The sequence below is a fragment of the Mustelus asterias genome, unplaced genomic scaffold (assembly GCF_964213995.1).
Source record: "Mustelus asterias unplaced genomic scaffold, sMusAst1.hap1.1 HAP1_SCAFFOLD_872, whole genome shotgun sequence".
Lineage (NCBI taxonomy): Eukaryota > Metazoa > Chordata > Chondrichthyes > Carcharhiniformes > Triakidae > Mustelus > Mustelus asterias.
In genome coordinates, this window is record NW_027590818.1 from 1 (window position 1) to 6,866 (window position 6,866).

The following is a 6,866-nucleotide window of genomic DNA, read 5'->3' on the forward strand; positions in this document are numbered from 1 at the left end:
ATACAGGCTATTGGACTAGACGGGATTGAGGTTCATAAGGAGGAGGTGTTAGCAATTCTGGAAAGTGTGAAAATAGATAAGTCCCCTGGGCCGGATGGGATTTATCCTAGGATTCTCTGGGAGGCGAGGGAGGAGATTGCAGAGCCTTTGGCTTTGAGCTTGATGTCGTCATTGCCTACAGGAAAAATGCCAGAGGACTGGAGGATAGCAAATGTTGTCCCCTTGTTCAAGAAGGGGAGTAGGGACAACCCTCATAATTATAGACCGGTGAGCCTTACTTCTGTTGTGGGCAAAGTTTTGGAAAGGATTATAAGAGATAGGATTTATAATCATCTAGAAAGGAATAATTTGATTAGGGATAGTCAGCACGGTTTTGTGAAGGGTAGGTCGTGCCTCACAAATCTTATTGAGTTCTTTGAGAAAGTGACCAAAGAGGTGGATAAGGGTAAAGCAGTTGATGTGGTGTATATGGATTTCAGTAAAGCGTTTGATAAGGTTCCCCATGGTAAGCTATTGCAGAAGATACGGAGACATGGGATTGAGGCTGATTTTGGATCAGGAATTGGCAAGCTGTAAGAAGACAGAGGGTGGTGGTTGATGGGAAATGTTCATCCTGGAGTTCAGTTACTAGTGGTGAACTGCAAGGATCTGTTTTGGGGCCACTGCTGTTTGTCATTTTTATAAGTGACCTGGATGAGGGCGTAGAAGGATGGGTTAGTAAATTTGCGGATGACACTAAAGTCGGTGGAGTTGTGGACAGTGCGGAAGGATGTTGCAGGTTACAGAGGGACATAGATAAGCTGCAGAGCTGGGCTGAGAGGTGGCAAATGGAGTTTAACGTGGAAAAGTGTGAGGTGATTCACTTTGGAAGGAGTAACTGGAATACAGGGTACTGGGCTAATGGTAAGATACTTGGTAGTGTGGATGAGCAGAGAGATCTCGGTGTCCATGTGCATAGATCCCTGAAAGTTGGCACCCAGGTTGACAGGGTTGTTAAGAAGGCGTATGGTGTGTTAGCTTTTATTGGTAGAGGGATTGAGTTTCGGAGCCATGAGGTCATGTTGCAGCTGTACAAAACTCTGGTGTGGCCGCACTTGGAGTATTGCGTACAGTTCTGGTCGCCGCATTATAGGAAGGATGTGGAAGCATTGGAAAGGGTGCAGAGGAGATTTACCAGGATGTTGCCTGGTATGGTGGGAAGGTCTTATGAGGAAAGGTTGAAGGACTTGAGGCTGTTTTCGTTAGAGAGAAGAAGGTTAAGAAGTGACTTAATAGAGGCATATAAGATGATCAGAGGATTAGATAGGGTGGACAGTGAGAGTCTTTTTCCTCGGATGGTGATGGCTAACACAAGGGGACATAGCTTTAAATTGAGGGGTGATAGATATAGGACAGATGTCAGAGGTAGGTTCTTTACTCAGAGAGTAGTAAGGGCGTGGAATGCCCTGCCTGCAACAGTAGTGGACTCGCCAACATTAAGGGCATTTAAATGGTCATTGGATAAACATATGGATGATATTGGAATAGTGTAGATTAGAGGGGCTTTAGATTGGTTTCACTGGTCGGTGCAACATCGAGGGCCGAAGGGCCTGTACTGCACTGTAATGTTCTTTGTTCTATGTTCAAGGTTCCAATGTCTTAACCAAATGGCAAGAAAGAACACTTTAAATGGTGAATTCAGAAAGTTTATTAATCATTAAAAATGTAACAAGTCAGAAAGATAAAAAACAGAGTGTCGATTAACAGTGAATAGAGAAAGTTTAACATTAACAATTGAACAGACTTCTCTCCATCCCTCTCAGACCAGGACATGAAGTGACCGCTCCAAAAACGTGGATAACTTGTAAAACCAACAGCTCTCAACACCTCTCTGTAAACATCTCTCCCTCCACCTCTCTCTACCAAATTGCGTTCTCAAGATCACTTTTTTATACTTTAAAAATGTCAAAAGTCCATCTGAGCCAATTCCCATAAATCTTCAATTATAAACTAAAATAGACATGAGTTTTCAGGCGATTTAAAAACAAATGAACTGTCTGCTGAAAGGGTTAACTTTTCTACAGAGCCTAAAGAGGTAGGGAGTGAGCAGAAAAAACTTGGCACACAATTACATCACTTTACACAAGATTAAAACAAAACAAATGATTTTAAACTTCATCTATTAATTTTTTTGTTATATTCCTCAACCTATTTTATTTGATCAGTTTTTGTTAGGGATGGGTAACTTCTGTTCTTTATAAACTGATTCACTCATTTTGTTTATTCTACATGGGCTCAGAGAATCAGAACCCAGACTTTATCATCCTTATCCTTTTTCTCCCTTTGCCACCACTCCCTCTGTTTTGCGGGAGGGTCGTGGGGATTCCAATCAGAACTAATCATTTTATCATAAAAGTGAAATACTGCGGATGCTGGAATCTGAAACAAAAACAGAAAATGCTGGAAAATCTCAGCAGGTCTGACAGCATCTGTGGAGAGAGAATAGAGTCTGCATGACACTTCATAAGAGCTCTTACAAAGTGTCTTCCAGACTCAAAACGTTGGCTCTATTCTCTAATCATTTTATCTATAAGTTTCTTGTTCTTAGTTTCCAAATGGCAGGTAAGAGATCTGTCCGGTCCCCACTCGAGCTCTGATTATTCGCTGGCCATGCTTGGGTAAGATTATAACCATCAGAATCTACTCTCAGAGGTCCATTTTTCAGTCCAGTGCTACTTGTTTGGAGTATACCATCACTTCACCGACTATCGGGTCACAAGTCTCTCACAGTTCTTGTCACAAATGTATGATAAAATAATTTAAACAATGCCTGAGAAGGCTTCTTAATTTCTTAGTCAGCTTCCTATCACCGTTTGTTGATTGGTCAGACCCCTTTTTACAGATTCAGGAATCTCAGCCGCTGAACACCAGCCGGTCCTGGAATAAGTTTAATTCTAACCCATTCTGAGTAAATATTCTCACCAGGTCCTCTGTTGGAGCCCTGCTAAGCAGCTTTAATGGTTCGTGATTGCAGAAACTGAGCAGTCACAGGAATGTGGTCAAGATAGTCCAGTCCCATAATGCCTCACATTCAATCTGCAGTCCTTCAATTATAACAGAATATGTGGCTGTATGTAGCTGCCTCGGCCGTGGTCAACCCCAACACTGCCTTCTTAAACTGTTACAATGCCTGAGGTGTAGGTACACCCACTGTGCTGTTAGGAGGGATTTCCAGCTACACATTCCAGACTTTCACTAGACTGTAGGTGGATACCAGATTGATATATTCCATTCAACCACTCCCAAGGTGAGTTATTACAATTTCTTTATTGTCCAGGACAATATATTCACAATATCTTTAAAACAGAATTTAAACATTCCCATTTGATTTCAGGTATTAACATATTCTGTTAGTTTGTTCTTTATTGTCGATGTCAGGCTGGGGTTGTTCTCCTTGGAGCAAAGGAGGTTGAGGGGAGATTTGATAGAGGTGGACAAGATTCTGACAGGTTTAGATAAGGTGGACAAAGAAAAGCTGTTCCCATTAGCTGATTGGACAAGGACGAGGGGGACACAGATTTATGGTTTTGGGTCAGAGATGCGGGGGGGGATGTGAGGAAGAATATTTTGATGCAGCGAATGGTAATGATCTGGAACTCGCTGCCTTAGATGGGCATTTAGGCGGTGTTTCAAATATAAATGCTGACTAAACATGTCTTAACTTCCTCACACCCTGTCACTCTGTGATCCTTGTGAAAGTTGAAACCAGGTATTCACAACAAGACTCAAAGAGCATCAGCCCACTGGAGGCAAAGTTGTGAGACCGGCCAGTCCAGCAGAAAGAAACCCTCCGACCCTCCCCATTGACCAACTGTGAGAATGAACAAAATGCAGTCCTGGGTGTAACTGAGAGCAGAAACAATGACAGCAGAATCCAACCACTGTCATCACTCGTGAATTGGTTGGTGTCTCAGCAGGGCGGATGAAGCTCTGAAACTCTTCCCACACTGAGAGCAGATGAATGGCCTCCCCCAGTGTGAACTCGCTGGTGTCTCCGCAGGGTGGATGACTGAGTGAATCCCTTCCCACAATGAGAGCAGGTGAATGGTTTCTCCCCAGTGTGAACTCGCTGGTGTGTCTGCAGGTTGGATAAGTCAGTGAATCCCTTCCCACATTGAGAGCAGGTGAATGGCCTCTCCCCAGTGTGAACTCGCTGGTGTGTTTGCAGGTGGGATAATTGAGTGAATCCCTTTAGACACTGAGAGCAGGTGAACAGCTTCTCCCCAGTGTGAACTCGCTGGTGTCTCCGCAGGGCGGATGACTGAGTGAATCCCTCCCCACACTGAGAGCAGGTGAATGGTCTCTCCCCAGTGTGAATTCGCTGGTGTCCCCGCAGGCTGGATAAGTCAGTGAATCCCTTCCCACACACAGAGCAGGTGAATGGCCTCTCCCCAGTGTGAACTCGCTGGTGCGTTTGCAGGTGGGATGTCTGAGTGAATCTCTTCCCACACTGAGAGCAGGTGAATGGTCTCTCCCCAGTGTGAACTCGCTGATGAGTCTGCAGGCTGGATAACCGAGTGAATCCCTCCCCACACTGAGAGCAGGTGAACGGCCTCTCCCCAGTGTGAACTCGCTGGTGCGTCCGCAGATTCGATAACTGACTGAATCCCTTGCCACACACACAGCAAGTGAATGGTCTCTCCCCAGTGTGACTGCGTCGATGAGCTTCCAGCTGAGATGGGGAAATGAATCCCTTCCCACAGTCCCCACATTTCCACGGTTTCTCCATGGTGCAGGTGTCCTTGTGACTCTCCAGGTTAAACAATCAGTTAAATCTCACACAGAACACGGGTACAGTCTCTCCCCGCTGTGAATGCTGCAATGTATTTTCAGGCTGTGTAACTGGTTAAAGCTCTTTCCACACTCAGTGCACTGGAACACTCTCACTCAGGTGTGTGTGTGTCTCGGTGCTTTTCAAGTCACACAAATGATTAAAGTTTTTGAAGCACAGAACAGAGAAACATTTCTCCTTCGAGAATCAAAGGTCGAAATATTCAGGTCCCGATGAATTGAGTGAGGATGTCAGATGTTGATGTGACGTTTGGTTTGAAATTTGTCTGTAAATCCTCCCCTTCCAATATCCTGTAAAAAGAATTTACAAAAGTGATCAGTGTCAGTACAGGATAGAAATTCAGAACAATTCTAGTTTCTCTGGAACATTCTTTCCTCTCTCATTCCCCAAAGCTGTGAACTCCATCCCACACACTCTCCCTCCATTCTCACTCTGCTGTATCTCATATTCACCCTCCCAATTCTCCTGAAGATGCTGGTTGAGGGTGATTGACAGATCCATAGACCACAGAACATAGAGCAATACAGCGCAGTACAGGCCCTTCGGCCCTTTATTCCCCGTGATGAATTCTCCCATTTCTAAAATTTTGTCAATCATTTTCTCTTTATATATCTGTAGAAATTTTTACAGTCAGTTTTTATGTTCCTGCAAGCTTACTTTCATACACCATTTTTCCCTGGGAGTGGGTGAAGCTGTTTAAAACCTGTTGCTCAGTTTGCGATGCTTTCCGGTCACGAGGACCCGGTTGGGAGCAGAAAACGCTGAAGCCCCGCCCACTCACTGTTGCGTCACCAAGACACCAGCGCATGCGCTCTGCTCCCTGCCGAATCAAGATGGCGGCTGTTAACCTGAGCCTCGTCTCGGGAAAAAGACCTGAAGCTACAAACACGGGACCTGCGGATTACTATGAGAGGTTTGAGACCTTCACCAGATATTTAGAAACCCTCTCCGTCCATCTGCCGGTTCCAATCCTCCCTCCATGTATCCGCATCCTTACCGGTTGCTGATGAGACAGAGGAATGTATCTCCTTGCCATCATCCACGCTGCACATGCGCCAAACGCTGCCTGACTGCGCATGCGCACCTCTCTCCCGTGCTGTGGATAGGGACCATTCCCGACCGCGAGGAATGTTGGGTAAAGCGCACGCCATCGAAACTCCTCATATGTGAACAGTGAGCTTTTTCTGCTGCGATGTGAAAATTAGGGATACGGGTGCAGTCAATAACATTAGGAATCAAATTATACTGTAACCTATGCGGCACGGTAGCACAGTGGTTAGCACTGCTGCTTCACAGCTCCACGGTCCTGGGTTCGAATCCCTGCTCGGGTCACTGTCTGTGTGGAGTTTGCACATTCTCCTCGTGTCTGCGTGGGTTTCTTCCCACAGTCTAAAGATGTGCAGGTTAGGATGATTGGCCATTCTAAAAATTGCCCTTTAGTGTCCTGAGATGTGTAGGTTAGAGGGATTAGCGGGTAAAATATGTAGGGATATGGGGGTAGGGCCTGGGTGGGATTGTGGTCGGTGCAGACTCGATGGGCCAAATGGCCTCTTTCTGCACTGTAGGATTTCTATGATTTCTAAGTACTCAAGGTATTCATTATCCAACAGAAAGTAGGGGAATGGAAATTCTCAACCGAAGTTTCTGAAATTGATACATAATGAGGGGGAAGTCGAACTGTATCTTTAATGAACATGAACACGCAAAAATGGAACTTGACAACTTTTAAACAGCTCGCCCTCTTGACACAGAAATATCATAATGGGAAATGTGTGTGATGGATAGAGCGGTTTCTGGGGCACAGGGGATTGTGGGATCCATGGCCCCATTAAACAGCAGCTATTGGTATGTGTTTTATTAGAGGAGCGTCAGTGACTGCAAACATTAACTCTGTTTCTGTCTCCATAGATGCTGTCTAACCTGATGAATATTTCCAACGTTTTCTCTTTTCATTTCAGATTTCCAGCAGCTGCAGTGTTTTGATTTTGTTTATTTGAAGGCGTTGCTCATGGAACCGACTCTAGAAACAAATGGA

General features: G+C 45.0%; 1 pseudogene; it reads right to left on the reverse strand.

Annotated features, from left to right (window-relative positions):
• Positions 1-3,926: 3,926 nt before the first annotated feature.
• LOC144487558 (uncharacterized) lies at positions 3,927-5,639 on the reverse strand (annotated as a pseudogene).
• Between the last annotated feature and the right edge of the window lie 1,227 nt (positions 5,640-6,866).